We start from the raw sequence: 12,253 nt of genomic DNA on the forward strand, positions 1-12,253 counted from the left end.
TATATATATATATATATATATATATATATATATATATATGTATATATATGTATATATGGCCTGAGGCCGCAGGTTGTTCATCATTCAGAAGAGGGAGTATTCGTTAGGGGTGTGCATTCGATTTATCGATTCGATTTTGACCCTTATCGATAATTACTTATCGATTATCGATTTGTACATATGCTTATCGTTATCGTTTCAATAAGGTTTTAATTTTTTCGATTTCGATTTATCGATTTTTGGGGCTTATCGATTCGGTTATCGATTACACCAATAAGAAAATTTGCGGGATTCCACGGAAAGTATATCGCTATAAACACGCCTAACTAATATGGACCAAAAGAAGCTAAAATAAGACGAACACCGTTTATAACATAAAAATTGTGTCAACAAGCACATGCAACGAAACTAAAGTAAGGGATCAAATGTATGCCACCAACACTCCAACGGTATAAAAAAAATACATCATTACGGCTAATTCTATTTTCCATTAATTTGAACTTCATTTCCCTTGAGCTTTAAGTATGATCATTCCTTAAATGTGGTAGATGAAATAATAGGGTTAGGGACTTAGGGTAAAGGAAAGGGTATTATAGAATAAAGGTAAAAAAAATATTAAAAAAATTTAAAAAAATTAATTTTTTTAGTATTTCTTATCGGTTTATCGATAAACCGATAAACCGAAGAGGACAAAATCGAAATCGAAATCGATAACTCGATAAGGAAAATTTCGAAATCGAAATCGAAATCGATAAATCGATAAACCGATATCGATAAACCGATAACAAATAATCGATTCGATTTATCGATAAACCGATTCGAATGCACACCCATAGTATTCGTATCCTTACTTCCTTCGTTCAGTTCAGTTATCAGTTATCATTTTAGTTATCAATTATCAGTTATCGGTTCAGTTATCATTTCAGTTTTCAGTTATCATTTCAGTTATCAGTTATCAGTTATTATTTTAGTTATCAGTTATCCGCTATCAGTTATCGTTTCAGTTTCTGTTTCAACAGTTATCATTTCAGTATCAATTATCAATTCTCAGTTATCAACTCAGTTTCAGTTTCAGCATTTACAATTCTTTCTTTTAGTTGCTTTACATACCAGTGCAATTCAAATGTACTGAAGTCCCTTTTTGCCCGGGGCCTGCATCTTACGATGCAGGTAATGATTTACAGGTTGATAATTTAGAGCGCTAGGATTCTCGTACCAGCTGTTTGGTGATCCCCAGTTCTTTCGGGGCATTATCATTACTTTACGGTCTTTCAGTATTTACAGGCGGTCAGTGTTTTCAGTGCTTCATTAGAGGCTTCATAGACTAGAGTAACAGTTAGACAGAGTCACAAGCTTTTCATGCTAAGCAATGTTGGCTACAAAGATGTTTCAGAATTATATTAGTATTTCCGCACTTTGATTTATATCATCCAGACTTTCAGTATATCAGCATGTGTTAGTTTATCTTCTGCATTCAGTATGTTATGATACCACATGTTGATTCAGCCAGCCAGTTGGTTCGCTCGATCACATGTAGTCAGGCACCAAGTGCCGTGTTACGTCCAGGCCCAGGTTCGGGGCGTGACAAAGCTTGGTATCAGAGCACTAGGTTCAAGTGTCCTAGGGAGTCTATAAAGCCGTGTCTAGTGGAGTTTCCTTTATATGTGTGTGCCGGCCACTCATATAAACGGTTAACTACCATGATATCCAGGATTGTCTCACTTCTGTCTACTCTAGATCGTGCCATGAAGCTTATAGCAAAAGGTAACCTTCTCTTCCTATCGAATTCCAAACGTATTGGATGCCCAAGCGACGCGCAGGAGAAATGTAAGGTCCTAGAGAGGATAATTGCCCATTCAGGTATAATCATGGAGTACAGGTTGGTATATATGAGACTTTAGAGGATGTTAAAAGTGGGATGCAATGGATAGTAGTACAGATTAGAGCATAACTTTATCAGAAAGTACAAAAGCAGTTATCATGTCTTATGATTATCAGTTTTACTCAACTACCAGTTATACAATCTTTTAGTTAGCATGTTTATGGTTATTCAGTATGCCAGTTATTAGTTATTCAGTTACCAGATCTCCAATTTTCAGTGTATCAAAATTCTTACGATTGGTGAGTATACAGTGATGCCTATGGGTGCTAAAAGAAAATATAAGTAACAGTGATTATAGCAAAAACTTCGCAAATTGTAGGTCCGGATTAAGACCCAAGAATCGCCGGATAGTGCAGTAAGTGATTTATTAAATGATGGTATACTCTGAAGGATAAGTTTATGTATGGTAATCATATGTGTTTTACCTCGGGGAACAATTTCTTTTAATTTTTGGAAATGGAGCCACAAGTTGGATGATGATTATTCAGATGTCAGACCCTAATAATGGTCACTATAGTTTTGGACAGAGAGGAGACTAAGTGTAAAATACCTAGGAGTCAAAGACGTTTGTTATTACCAAAGATGTGATTTCGTACAACTCATGCAAATGACTAGGAGATATGATGTATGCAATGAAAACCAAGAGCAACCAATAATGAATTTCAGGGAATGATTTTAAGTTGTTTAGATTTATTCAAATCAGAACTAGAAGTACCACGTTAGTAAGTTACTATAAGAAGCAGCTATTGATGTAAGATAAAAGATATGGCAATTCCCTCTTGGGTTATGTGACTAAAGGATTGCCCCGGACGTTTATAGTATGATATGATTTTGTATTATATAGAAAGTTTGGGGTTAGATATTCCAATTTTGTTTAAGACAAATGAAATTTCCCTAGGTGTGATCCATGTACATAGTTCAAAAAAGAATGATAGTTTGCGGCAAAAAGAATATGGTCAGATGATGAGGGAAGTTAGGAGTAACCTTATGCTTCACTTTAGTTATTCAAAGCAGGAGAAGAAAATATGATGCTAGCAGGTGGTTAGTGAAAAGATATTAAGTAAGTTTTGAGTTAATACAGTGAATTAGCACTTTCAGCAGAGCTAGTAGAGGTACAATTTGATTCACTTAGCCAGGATAACTCTAGTGAGTGGATGACAATTTGAAATACCGAACATGTGTTAGAACCAAAAGAGTTTAAGTTAAACCCGATATATAGTGGCAGTAGAAAAAAAATCAGCTAGCAGTGAGAGAGCAAACTATAGAAGAATACCCTTTAAGAGTTATCGTAATGTGGTTTCTCCAGGATTGACAGTGTGAGCAGAGTTAAATTATTAAGATTGTATATCATTAGCTTTCCGTTAAATGAATAATTTAGTTTTTCCTAGTAAGAAAGATTTCTCAGAGGTAAGTTGGGAGATGAGTCGTCATTAACGTAAAGTGCAAAGAGTTGTAGAAGATAAAGAAAGTTGTTACAATCCCAACAAAAAAAAGAAGGATCCGCAAGTATAAGACATTTGGTCTAAGGGGTGATGTGAAAACCATCAGTAAGTCCAGATGGAGAATTGAAACTCGAATAGTTAGCATGGGATATGAAAAAGAAAATCAGTTCGGTAATGAGGGAAAATTGTATAATTACCGCAGGGATTATGTCTAGCATGTGTAAGAAACACAAAGTGAGTAGAATGATCACCGAGTTTAGTTATTGAAGATAAAGTGATCACAGAAAGCTATAAAATCATGCCCAACTATGTATCACAAGGGTAGTGCCATTGCACGAGACTCTAGTCTTCGAAGTACTGGTTAAAGACTTAACTCACAACAATTCTATAAGTGTTTTCAGGAAGTTCTTCAGAAGATAAAGTGTGGGAAGTACAACTCATGATTGAGGTAGATAAGAGAACTCTGGTAAAAGAAGTTCACCAGCCAAGATAGGAGTTCGACCTCGGACTCTAAAGATGACGGAGTTGTTGTTTAGAACAGGACTTGTTCCCCCTTAGTAGCCGTTGAGAAGGAGAAACAATTTGATGATCCCTACATGTTGTAGTTGAAAGAGGAGATTCACAAGTATAAGACGATGGCTTTTGAATAAGAGGGAGATGATGGTACTTTGAGGTACTAGGACAGATTGTGTGTCCCAGACATAGATGGACTTAAAGAGGGAAGATCATGTTAGAAGCCCATAACTCTAGGTATTCTTTCCATCCAGGTTCCCAAATATGCATCGTGACCAAGGAGATTTATTGGTTGAACGACATGAAAAAGAACGTCGTAGACTTTATGGCCAGGCAGAGCATTTTATTTAGACAGTTGAGGATATGTCCTTGATGTTAAAGTAATTGGGATGATCACATACCTCTCATTGACCTTGCTAATAATAACACCTACCATTTCAGTACCAAGATGGCACCGTGCGAGGCTGTGTATGGAGAAGGTGTAGATCGCCAATTGGTTGGTTCAAGTTGGTGATTGGGTGTTTCTGAAAGTTTCGCCTATGAAAGGCATTATGAAATTTGGGAAGAAGGGAAAGCATAGTCCCTACTATATTAGGCCATATAGAATCTTACGAAGGATCGGTCAATTAGCTTATGAGTTGGAGTTGCCACCAGAATTAGTGGTGGTACAACCGGTATTTCACGTGTCATGTTATAACATTCAAGTTTCCAGCACTCAAGTACTCATGTCAGTTCAGTACTCAGATACTCATGTCAGTTCAGTATTCAAATACTCATGTCAGTTCAGTACTCAGATACTCATGCCAGTTCAGTACTCGAATACTCATGTCAGTTGAGTACTCAAATACTCATGCCAGTTCAGTAGTCAGATACCCGTGTCAGTTCAATACTCAGATATTCAAGTCAATTCAATACTCAACTACTCATGTCAGTCCAATACTTAGATATTCATACCAGCTTAGTACTCTAATATTGATGTTAGTTCAATTCTCAAATATTCGTGCCAGTTCAATATTCGAATATCCATGTTAGTTCTGTATTCACGTATCCATGGCAGATAATTGTTCAGTCAATGCAGTTCAGTTCAATATATCAACAGTTCAGTAATCATGTATTCATTCAGTTTAGTATGCAAGTGTTAATAAAAGTTCATGTTTGCACCAGACTCGTTTAAGGTCCGGAGTTAGCAGAAGTTACAGTCAAGACAATCATTCGAGGACGAATGATCCCAAGGGGGAGATAATGTAACATCCGTACATTTGGATTAGGTATGAATGAGTTAAAGGAGTAGTAAGGTTATATTTTGGACATATGAAGTCCTACCGGGATGATTATGAGTGAAAATAGTTGTTTTAAAACAAAGATGGGAAGTGAGGTGCATAAGATTTGACAAAATCGACTAAGTTTGCAGAAGGTCTGTCTTCCAGCAGGGATTAGTGAAAGTTTATAAGGAATTTGGGAAATTTCAAAGCATGAAATTGTAGGCCATTGAAATAGATTACCAACGATATATTGTGGAGCCCAAACGGAGCTCTGTGCAAAAAGTTATGCCCGTTTTACAGAATAGTGTGTAACCACCGCGTTCCTGCCGCGTTTTTACCGCGACCGCGGTGGTGAGGTAGTGTCCCAGCGATTTACCGCGGTCGGTACCGCGGTCGCGCCTACTGGGACGCGGTGGACGACTTGGGAATTCGTTTTTTTAGCCTTATTTCGTCCCCCACAGTCCCAAAACATAAAAACTTGCTCTAGAAAGGAAAACTATCAAAAACCTAACTCCTTAAGGGTCCTTCCACCACCCAAGGCAAGTTCTAATGGTGATTCTAAGTTAATTTTAATTTTCCAACATCTTATTAACATGGGTAAACCCTCCATATCATTAGATATTCGATTGGGACACCATTGTTGAGAGAAGAAATCCTAGAACTCGAATTCAAGAAGATTGAACGTGAAAAAGGTAATATCTTCACCCTCTAATTGATTCTATCATTGAATTAATGATTATAGACTCTATTTCATGAGATATGAGTTGATGGGTTTGACAGAAAAGCATGAATGGTGATAGGTTTGGATTGTTGATTGGTTATTATTGGTTATGGGTGTTGATTACCTTATGGGTGATAAAGAATAATGTTGATTATAACCATTTGAGACTTTAGAATTTATCTAGGAGCAGGAGAATGGGTTATTGGGTGTAGAGACACTATTAATATGGGCTATGAAGCTTTATGCCACCGAGTGTTTGATAAAATGCCTAAGTGACCAAAACATGACTATTGTTTCTAATTTGGAATCCCTTTGACTTGTATTGATATAGATTAAAGTTGAAAGGGTTGGCGAATATCGTATTATGCTCAAGAGCAGGAAGTTAAGGTATGTGAGGCTAACTCTCTATGTTTGGGAATGTTAATGATTCTCCCTACACTACGTTTCTTTTACGATGTTACCAATTGCCTCAGAAATATAGTTAAGCCTAGTTTCTTGAATAGTTGTAGAACTTCTATTCTCTAGCTTCATAACTCGTTCACCACTTTCATTCTGAACGTTGTGAGCTCAGTGCGCATTCAATATAGACTTGGGTTTGATGCCCCCGAGTCTTAATATAGATTACTCAGTATGCCATAAACAGTTGAAGTTTCAGTGTTCATAATCAGTTCAAGAATACATGTCTCAATCTAGTCCTATTCAGTATTCTAGTATTATGTAACAGTGTGATCCAATATTCCAGTATCATGTAACTCAGTGTGATTCAGTATTTCACTATCATGTATTGTAGTTTGATTCTCAGTTCCTGAATGTTGAACACCTGTATTTGGGCCTGAGGCCGCAGTTTATGCTTTATGCATCTTTGGGCCCAAGGCCGCAGTTTATGCTTTATGCATCTTTGGGCCTGAGGCCGTAGTTTATGCTTTATGCATTTTGGACCTGAGGTCGCAGTTATGTATACGTATACTTGGGCCCGAGGCCACAGTTGTGCGCACACACACACACACACACACACACACACACACACACACACACACATATATATATATATATATATATATATATATATGGCCTGAGGCCGCAGTTTATTTATTCAGATAAACAGGTTGTTCATCATTCAGAAGAGGGAGTATTCATATCCTTACTTCCTTCGTTCAGTTCAGTTATCAGTTATCATTTCAGTTTCCATTTATCAGTTATTAGTTCAGTTATCAGTTATCATTTTAGTTATCAATTATCAGTTATCGGTTCAGTTATCAGTTATCATTTCAGTTATCAGTTATCAGTTATTATTTTAGTTATCAGTTATCCGCTATCAGTTATCGTTTCAGTTTCTGTTTCAATAGTTATCATTTCGGTATTAATTATCAATTCTCAGTTATCAGCTCAGTTTCAGTTTCAGCATTTACAATTCTTTCTTTCAGTTGCTTTACATAACAATGCAATTCAAATGTACTGACGTCCCTTTTTGCCAGGGCCTGCATCTCCACGATGCAGGTAATGATTTACAGGCTGATGATTCAGCTAGGATTCTCATACCAGCTGTTTGGTGATCCCCAGTTCTTTCGGGGCATTATCATTACTTTACGGTCTTTCAGTATTTACCGGCAGTCAGTGTTTTCAGTACTTCATTAGAGGCTTCATAGACTAGAGTAACAGTTAGACAGAGTCACAAGCTTTTCATGTTAAGCAATGTTGGCTACAAAGATGTTTCCAAATTGTATTAGTATTTTCGCACTTTGATTTATATCATCCAGACTTTCAGTATATTAGCATGTGTTAGTTTATCTTCTGCATTCAGTATGTTATGATACCACATGTTGATTCAGCCAGCCAGTTGGTTCGCTTGGTCACATGTAGTCAGGCATCGAGTGTCGTGTTACGTCCAGGCCCAGGTTCGGGGCGTGACAAATTAAGTTTCACGCAAATTCAAGGCCTCTATTATATATATGCAGAAGAATTTCTATTGAGAGAAGTAATTATACAAAAGAAAAAGAATTTTTTTATTAAAAGATACGCTTTTTTATTTTAAAAAAATGTATGATCAATCACACCCATGCAGAATCCAGTAACTCTGAAAAAATTTAAAAGAAATGATGATACTAAGACACCGTTTGGCCATAGATTTTGCTAAGTTTTTTCCAAAAATTTTTTGGCAAAATATGTTTGCTTATAGATTTTATCCATGTTTTGACAGATTTTGAAAACAAAATTTTCAAATCCCAAAACTAGTTCTAGACCAGTTTTTGGCCCAAAATATTACTGTTGGATTTTTTACAATTTCAAAAACTACCCCAAATTTTTGTATTTTATAAAAAAGCCCACCATCTATTATGACTCAACTAATCCACTAGCTAATTACTATCATTTTCTTTTGGATTGATGGATCTTGTATATTATTGTAATTTGACGAATTATAGTAGCTAGTAATTGTGTTATTAGTAGTTGATATTAAAATATTAAGTTAAGGTTTTAGGATAGTGTATTATGTAGTTCTTTATAAAAATGATAATTCTGTGCCAAACTTATCTATGTTTAGGACTATGGTTTGTGAGAATGATAATGAATGGCATCTATATTAGCAAATTTGTTTGTTTGGTATTGTTGGATATTCTTGATAGTTTTTAGAACTAATGGGTATAAGTCACATTTTGTTATAAATAGAATTTTATTTATGGTGAATGTCTATATTTAGAGAGATTCTAGGGTTCATTGCTTGGTGGCTAAGTCACCCTCTCCCTATAAATAGAGGGTACTATTCTATTGTAATTCATCCCAAATCAATAAGAATTCTCTCCCTCTACTTTTCTCTGCAATACTCTTCTTCTTCTTTTATTGTTTCATAACACGTTATCAGCACGAGACTCTAACCAATTGAGTAGAAGCTTTGGGATTGAGCATAATGATTGTCAATCGTTCCATGAACTTCCTTCATGATTAAATTCTGGATTTAAGGTAAGTATTTTACTTTATTTTTCTCTTTTAAATTCTTGAAATTCTATAATTTGATTTTATATACAAGCAAAGACAATAGAGTTTGATAATAATTCTAATGGAGTTTGAAAGAAACTATAACCACCCAAAGTGGTAAAATTTCTATGTCTTTCCATGATCAAATTCATATATGATTATGGGCACAAAAAGTGGAAACCCGTCCCATTGAATTTGCTCCATTCTCATTCCCTTAAGAGAATGTGATAGCAGTATGTGATAAGTCTGAAAGAAGACAAAATTATTACTATGAATGTATCAATGGATATGGACGTGGCAATAGACGAAATTATAATCGTCATCATTGCGGTAATCAGAACAATAAGGATTCTCAAAATAATCCTTCACTTTGTGAAAGTAATATTTGTCATCGATTTGACATAAGATTTCGTAAAGCACATACAGATGACTATGGTCCATTCATGATGTGAATGTGACAACATCTGATTTATGAATACATATTCATTCTTCAAAGAATATGAACGTGCTAGTGGTAGTGAATATACCACACTCACCTCTAGAAGGAGGTTTGAGATGATATAAGAAAATAATATCATTATTATGGCATGAAGTTATTGGTCATGTACCTATTGTACGCCAAAATATTTTGGCAATGTGATTATTAAAGGACAACAATAATGCAAGAAACATATCTTGCATATAATTTTGACCATGACCATAATGATATAACTTTCTCCTTAAAAGAGATATTCACCATATGGATGTTGATGAATATGTGGTAGTACCAAATTAATTGAGAGCTCTGGAAGAGCCAATTATTACTATTTTGGAGAAACACAATTGATTACCAATAAGGTATTGTGTTGTAGTAAGTCTCAAAGAAACTTATTCAGTTTCCAAAGTATACGCGAAAGTGGTTGATTATATTAAGACTATAAATAAAGGAAAGATTTAATATCTTCTATTACTACAACTTGTAGCGGGATAATATGTATGTGAAAAGCTACCCGCTTTATTCTCCAATTTGTACTACACAAATAAAAGAATACCACAATGAAATAGATATTTATTGATATAAAAACCCATATCATAATAAACTTGGAGTTTATTGATAATTGTACACGTCATGGGGTAAATCTGAAGTTTATCAATATTGATAATTTATTCAGTTGGCATAATTGGTTTAGCCATATCAATTTAAGTATGATGTGCAAAAATAATAGAGAATTCACATGGGTAAATATTAAAGAACTAGAAAGTTCTTTACGAATTCTCTTATATTGCTTGTTCTCATTAATTAATAGATCAACTAAAATTGGGATTGAATCCCATGAATGCTGGAAATATCAAAGGTGAATATGGGCACATTCAGCTGTCATGTATACCACATAAGATGAATCTATGAGATGGTTACATGTGCGATTATTATTAACCCTCAACATGGTGTTTGCGAGGTAACTTGCTCAATAATTTAATTTCGAGCATAATTTCCAGATTTTCTATTCAAGAAGTTCATCTTGATAAGTTGGTTTACATCACAGTTGGTTTAGCAAAATGATTTAAGTGCCTCTACTTAATAGCTAAACTATTGCTTATGAGAACAAAGTTATCTATATCAGTTTGATATAGGTTATATACGAAAGTATATTACATTCTCCCCTCACAAGTGGTTCAGGGTCAGGAACCAAACAATTCCATCTTATTATTATTGATGTGCGATGTATATTTTGATTAAGACCATAACGCACAAAGATGGGTTCTCAAAGTTGAGGAAACAAGTTAGTTTTTCTAACATGAGGGGGAGACAAGATACAACAGTTGAGAAAAAATTACATGGAATGAATTATCATTCATACATCTAGATCCCCGAATAAAATAATATGAACTTGAAGTTCATAAAAGGATAACTCATTTGCAATATATTGCAAAGCATGTCAGACGCATTTGCTGACCCAAAGAAAGTAACTATATTCTCATTGCTAATGCTCCTATTAAGTCCTAGAAGGACAAAGTCTATGGTACGCTTGAAGCGTATAGACAAATCGGTTTCAAATAAACTTCTTGATAAAGAAGATGAGCAAATGATCTAAATGATCATAATAAAGGAGGCAAGTGATCTAGAAGATCACATGACATAACACTTCATAAAATCTCATGAGAGATTCAGGTACCTAAAAATATGAATGAAGAGATCTCTATGTTATGTCTTTATGAAAAAATATTAAAACTGATATAAAATGTTTGTCGACGACATCTATGATAGCGCTAAATATATATATGAGGATCTTAAGTCTGAAGAAACAATTCGAATACAATTGGTTTCATATGAAAGACATATAGTTTTGTCTATGTTGTTCAAACACTTGAAAGTATAAAGTCAATGGTATGTGCAATCAGTTTACGATATCTTATATGTCTAGCATGACATGAAAACTTGATATGCATCTAAAGTCTACTATATGGCTTATATGCCTTAATTTATATGACAATCCATGAAGGATTTAAGTTGCTTGAAGCATATACAATTCTTGATCTTGAAGTACCAATTCCTCAGTGCAATTTGTACACAAATGTATCTTGCTATAACTATAGGCATGATAATATGATAGCAAGAGTTTTCACCCCTATGTAAAGATATTGAAATGATGATTCTAACAAGATCATATGAAGACAATACATCTATCAGGGATGATGATTTCAAGGTGAAACAAATTCGTTGAAGTTAATATGGCTGATATTGTTTATCAAATTGTCTACCAAAGATCTTTTGAAGATGGTGCACAAGATTGGAATGCAAATGCTTAAGGATGTGAATTGATGCTCTCATCAGGGGGAGTTAATATGCGTTGTACTCTTTTTCTCTTACAAGGTTTTGTCCCATTGAGTTTTCCCTGCAAGGTTTTTAACGAGGCAACCAAAAGGCGTATTGTATATATGTGTACTCTTTTCCTTCTCTAGAATTTTTTTCCCACTGGGTTTTATTTTTGTTAAGGTTTTAACGAGGCACATTATCTGCTGAATAGACATTCAAGGGGGAGTGTTATAAATAGAATTTTATTTATGGTGAATGTCTATATTTAGAGAGATTCTAGGGTTCATTGCTTGGTGGCTAAGTCACCCTTTCCCTATAAATAGAGGGTTCTATTCTATTGTAATTCATCCAAAATCAATAAGAATTCTCTCCCTTTACTTTTCTCTGCAATACTCTTCTTCTTCTTTTATTGTTTCATAACACATTTCATGTTTTTTCAAAAAAAAAAAAAAAAGTTACGAAAAATTATGTCCAAACAAATTTTCATCTTCAAACCAAACTTCACCCAAATCAAAAATTTTAAAACAAATTTGGACATTTTTAAAGCCCTTGCCCTATACCAATTTAGGGATATTATCACTTTTAGCCCACGCCAAAAACTATTTACATTCGGTAGCCGAAAAAGTATTAAAATTTTGTATACGAAATATATACATTTTTTCGGCTATT

Source organism: Nicotiana attenuata, chromosome 7 (genome assembly GCF_001879085.1).
Source record: "Nicotiana attenuata strain UT chromosome 7, NIATTr2, whole genome shotgun sequence".
In the NCBI taxonomy this organism is placed as follows: domain Eukaryota; kingdom Viridiplantae; phylum Streptophyta; class Magnoliopsida; order Solanales; family Solanaceae; genus Nicotiana; species Nicotiana attenuata.